The sequence below is a fragment of the Triticum dicoccoides genome, chromosome 5A (genome assembly GCF_002162155.2).
Source record: "Triticum dicoccoides isolate Atlit2015 ecotype Zavitan chromosome 5A, WEW_v2.0, whole genome shotgun sequence".
NCBI lineage: Eukaryota > Viridiplantae > Streptophyta > Magnoliopsida > Poales > Poaceae > Triticum > Triticum dicoccoides.
In genome coordinates, this window is record NC_041388.1 from 639,203,925 (window position 1) to 639,209,924 (window position 6,000).

The window sequence follows — 6,000 nt, forward strand, 5'->3', positions numbered from 1 at the left end:
CAAAAAGATTCAGATATACACATGTTCAATATGTTTATGCATCCAAATGATTGAGATCACAACCAATATGATCCATGGACGAGCTTTAATTACCTAGGGTACATACTGGTAAATGGTGTTCAATCGGAGGTACTTCTTGCTAAAATTAGTTCTTGTACGAATAAAATTTCGAGTACATAAGAGGCAGCACAGACAATCTGAACTTTGCTTGTAGGTTTATCCTCAAATAGTGGCCTCGTGCCGAGGGAGGTTTGAGCAACTTGGCCACTACTTTCATCCAACCAGTTTACTGGGTCATCTTGGTCCTGTATCTCACCAAAATTCTACATTGAATATGAGAAAGGAGGCGGTTGAGAAAATGAACCACCCAAATTTTTTGTGCAGATCAACTGAAATGGAGCATCCTTGGTGTAGTTCCATTTAATGTATGATTGGCACAACATGATCCCTGTTTGCACAAGTAGGAACAAGGTGAAACCTTCATTAGGTTAGTGAGAAAGGATAGGAAGACATTAGCATATTACTCAACCAGTTGCATCAAATTCATGATGGACAATACACAAAACATTGCCTCATTGAACCAATGGCAATAAAATGACATGCAAAACAATAGCACTATTATGTCATGTCATAAAGTGACGAAGAGCTCGTCGTAAAGGGTTACGTCGACGCTAGCTTCAACACAGATCTGAATGACTCTAAGTCACAAACCGGATATGTGTATATTTTGAATGGTGGGGCAGTAAGCTGGTGCAGTTGCAAGCAGAGCGTCGTGGCGGGATCTACATGTGAAGCGGAGTACATGGCAGCCTCGGAGGTAGCACATGAAGCAATTTGGGTGAAGGAGTTCATCACCGACCTAGGAGTCATACCCAATGCGTCGGGGCCAATCAAACTCTTCTGTGACAACACTGGAGCTATTGCACTTGCCAAGGAGCCCAGGTTTCACAAGAAGACCAGGCACATCAAGCGTCGCTTCAACTCCATTCGTGAAAATGTTCAACATGGAGACATAGATATTTGTAAAGTACGTACGGACCTGAATGTAGCAGATCCGTTGACTAAACCTCTCCCTAGAGAAAAACATGATCAACACCAGAATTCCATGGGTGTTCGATTCATCACAATGTAACTAGATTATTGACTCTAGTGCGAGTGGGAGACTGTTGGAAATATGCCCTATAGGCAATAATAAAAGGATTATTATTATATTTCCTTGTTCATGATAATTGTCTTTTATTCATGCTATAATTGTGTTATCCGGAAATCGTAATACATGTGTGAATACATAGACACCAACATGTCCCTAGTAAGCCTCTAGTTGACTAGCTCGTTGATCAAGAGATAGTCATGGTTTCCTGACTATGGACATTTGGATGTCATTGATAACGAGATCACATCATTAGGAGAATGATGTGATGGACAAGACCCAATCCTAAACTTAGCACAAGATCGTATAGTTCGTTTGCTAGAGTTTTTCCAATGTCAAGTATCTTTTCCTTAGACCATGAGATCGTGTAACTCCCGGATGCCGTAGGAGTGCTTTGGGTGTACCAAACGTCACAACGTAAATGGGTGACTATAAAGGTATACTACGGGTATCTCCGAAAGTATCTGTTGGGTTGACACGGATCAAGACTGGGATTTGTCACTCCGTATAATGGAGAGGTATCTCTGGGCCCACTCGGTAATGCATCATCATAATGAGCTCAAAGTGACCAAGTGTCTGGTCACGGGATCATGCATTATGGTACGAGTAAAGTGACTTGCCGGTAACGAGATTGAACGAGGTATTGGGATACCGACGATCGAATCTCGGGCAAGTAACGTACCAATTGACAAAGGGAATTGTATACGGGGTTGCTTGAATCCTCGACATCGTGGTTCATCCGATGAGATCATCGAGGAGCATGTGGGAGCCAACATGGGTATCCAGATCCTGCTGTTTGTTATTGACCGGAGAGCCATCTCGGTCATGTCTACATGTCTCCCGAACCCGTAGGGTCTACACACTTAAGGTTCGGTGACGCTAGGGTTGTAGAGATATAATATGCAGTAACCCGAAAGTTGTTCGGAGTCCTGGATGAGATCCCGGACGTCACGAGGAGTTCCGGAATGGTCCGGAGGTGAAGAATTATATATAGGAAGTGCATGTTCGGCCATCGGGAGAGTTTCGGGGGTCACCGGTATTGTACCAGGACCACCGGAAGGGTCCCGGGGGTCCACCGGGTGGGGCCACCCATCCCGAAGGGCCCCATGGGCTGAAGTGGGGAGGGGAACCAGCCCATAGTGGGCTGGTGCACCCCCCTTGGCCCACCCCCTGCGCCTAGGGTTGGAAGCCCTAGGGTGGGGGGGCGCCCCACCCTGGCTTGGGGGGCACTCCACCCCTTGGCCGCCGCCCCCCCTAGGAGATCCCATCTCCTAGGGCTGGCGCACCCCCTAGGGGGCCTATATAAAGGGGGGAGGGAGGGGGCAGTCGCACCCTTGAGTCTTGGCGCCTCCCTCTCCCCTGCTACACCTCTCCCTCTCGTAGTAGAACGGCGAAGCCCTGCTGCGGTGACCCCTACATCCACCACCGCGCCGTCGTGCTGCTGGATCTTCATCAACCTCTGCTTCCCCCTTGCTGGATCAAGAAGGAGGAGATGTCACGCTGACCGTACGTGTGTTGAACGCGGAGGTGCCGTCCGTTCGGCGCTAGGATCTCCGGTGATTTGGATCACGTCGAGTACGACTTCCTCATCCCCGTTCTTTGAACGCTTCCGCGCGTGATCTACAAAGGTATGTAGATGCAATCCGATCACTCATTTCTAGATGAAGTCATAGATGGATCTTGGTGAAACCGTAGGAAATTTTTTGTTTTCTGCAACGTTCCCCAACAATAAGGGCATGGGACAGTGGGTGCACCAGCAGTCCAGCACCATGTACATAAACAGGGGCATAAAGTGGTGATTCATAGTTTGTTTCCTCGAGAAACAAACATCCAAGAAACATATCTGGGTTGGTCCCATTTTTGTTCACTCTAGCCACCTACTCCTATGTGTGGATAGCAAATCTAGTCCTGGTCATACCACTGTGTACAGCGTTACCCCTATATTTCCCTTTTCGACCAATAGACCGGTTGGATGACCAGTCTGTACTACTTTCACCCCCTTTCCTTCCTGTTTGTACCAAGTACGATGTACATACTAAATTCCCCCACCCCCACTTTATTTCTTGTTTGAACCAAGTACTCCCTCCGTCCAGAATTACTTGTCATCAAAATGGATGTGTCTAGAACTAAAATACATCTAGATACATCCATTTCAATGACAAGTATTTTTGGACGGAGGGAGTACAAGATTCGACTCCATGAAGTAGCTTTACCTCTAACAATAGAAGAAAAAAATATGTGACGTTGGACCATCCGATCGAGAGGCGCTGAGAGGTAGAAAATGATGCACATGCAGCGATGTAGCGAGCTGGGGAAGTAGAGCTAAGGTGGTTTCGAACGAAGATATACCTGAACACTACTAGGGAAAACCTTATACACAGAATCTTAGCAGTAGCACGGTTATGGAAAGCGCGTCATTGGTGCAAATTTAGCAGTAGTGTGTGATGTTTAAACCGCGCTGCTACAAAAATCCACCAACTGTACACAACGACCTAAGTTTACCAGTAGTGCGGCGTCAGGAAGCGCGCTGCTACTAATGCCATAGTGGTAGCGCTCTTTTTAGTCACGTCGCTGCTGCTAATTTTGAAATTGTCCACACGGTTGGCCCGTTTAGCAATAGCGCGTGACAGGAAAGCGCGCTGCTGCTACGCTCTTAGCAGCAGCGCACTTTTGCTCCTGTGCTACTGCTAAGACGTAGCACCCACCACCTTTTCCACCTTCCCCTCCCCATCTCCTCTCCTCCCTTTCCCCTACCTCCCACATCCTCCCTCTCTCACTCTTCTTCTTCCTCAATACTTCTCCCCCCATTACTCTCCCTCTTCTACCTACCTTTCTCTCTCTTCATTACTCCTAGCTATAACTACACCACCTCCATTAATGCTTCTCCTTTGTCCTTTTCCTTCCCCCTCCACTAGTTGAAGTTGTCTCCTCCCAAATTAGGTAGCTAGGTAGATGTAGCATTTAGTTAAGTGACCTATTTGCCCCTAACTAGATCTATCTTTATCAAGAAGATATTTGTGCACTTTTGATCTCCCTACAACATCATCTCCACCGTGTGCTTGATCTCGAGATAGAGGTGATTAAAATTTCATGCTTTTGCAAAATGGAAATATGTTTATGTGTGTGTGATATGTTTATGGAAATTTTGTGTGTGGCATGAGTTGACGCCAAGTTGTGCTTTTGATTTGCCTATGTTTTGCCGAAATGTTGATTTATTTCCATTTCGGCGAATTCCGGGCAAACTCTAGATCTATATATGTCCTATTTTTAAGGAAGGTCATGCCGAATTTTTGTATGACTTTGATGAATGCATGCATTTTTACAATCAATTTGTTTATTATTATCGTGCAGAGTTGACGATGGTCAATGGAATGATGGTGGACAGGTGGTTGCGCTCGGCGGTGCAGGACATGAAGGAAAATAACCTGACAGAGGTTTTATGTTCGTGTCAAAAATGCAAAGGAATAGTTTTGCTCGACCCCCATGACGATGGTCGTGTCGAAGCACACCTGCTCATGACTGGTTTCATGGATGGCTATACTCGGTGGATAATTGAAGATGAGGATGACGATGTTGAGGATGCCGACGGGGCAGGCAATGATGACACGGGGCAAGACGAAGAGATGATCGATAAAGGTGGCGGGGAAGAGGCCGGACATGGCGGCGGAGAAGGGGCCGGACATGGCAGCGGAGAGAATGACATGGACTCCACGCAGCAGAGTTTGTCGGTACTAAGTTCAATCGTGCGGGGCCCTCATGTTCAAGCATTGCTTCGCAAGGAGACGAGTACTGAGAGAGCTGCTTCTAGGGAGGAGTCTAAGCTGGAGCAACTGGTGGTAGACTCGAACACTCCATTGTATGATGGTTGCAATCCTGAGGTGACCCGCTTGAGTTTCACGCTCCAACTCTTGAAGATGAAGGCTAAAAACAAATGGATCGACACTAGCCTCGATGAGCATCTCAAGTACCTAAAGTATGTTCTTCCCGCGGGTAATCTATGTCCTAGTAGTGTTGATGAGGCCAAGAAGATCGTGTGCCCTCTTGATCTACCACACGTTAGATACCATGCATGCATCAACGATTGCATAATTTATCGGAAGGAGCACGAGGAAAAAACAAGCTGTCCAGTGTGCAATGCTTCTTGATACAAGAAGGCTGGCAAGAAATGTCCCCAGAAAGTGGTATGGTACTTACCGATCACTCCCCGTCTCCAAGGTATTTTGTAGATCCCAAGGAAGCAAAGCTAATGCGCTGGCATGCGGAGAGGAAGAAGCCCGACGATGGAGATGATCCGAAGCTGAGACACGTCAAGGATGGAAGCCAGTGGAGAGCGTTGAACAGCTTCTATTGGTATTTTGGATATGATGCGAGGAACATCGTGCTCGGTGCGTGTATCGATGGCATGAATCCGTTTGGCAACCAGAACACCAACCATAGAACATGGCCCGTGTTTGTATGGATGTACAACCTCCCCCCTGGTTGTGCATGAAATCGAAGTACATTCACATGAGCATGCTTATTCAAGGGCCGAAAAAACCAGGAAATAATATTAATTTGTATCTGGGGCTACTTCAAGAGGAGTTAGACACGTTATGGATGTTGGAAATATGCCCTAGAGGCAATAATAAATTAGTTATTATTATTATATTTCATTGTTCATGATAATCGTTTATTATCCATGCTAGAATTGTATTGATAGGAAACTCAGACACATGTGTGGATACATAGACAACACCATGTCCCTAGTAAGCCTCTAGTTGACTAGCTCGTTGATCAATAAGATGGTTACGGTTTCCTAACCATGGACATTGGATGTCGTTGATAACGGGATCACATCATTAGGAGAATGA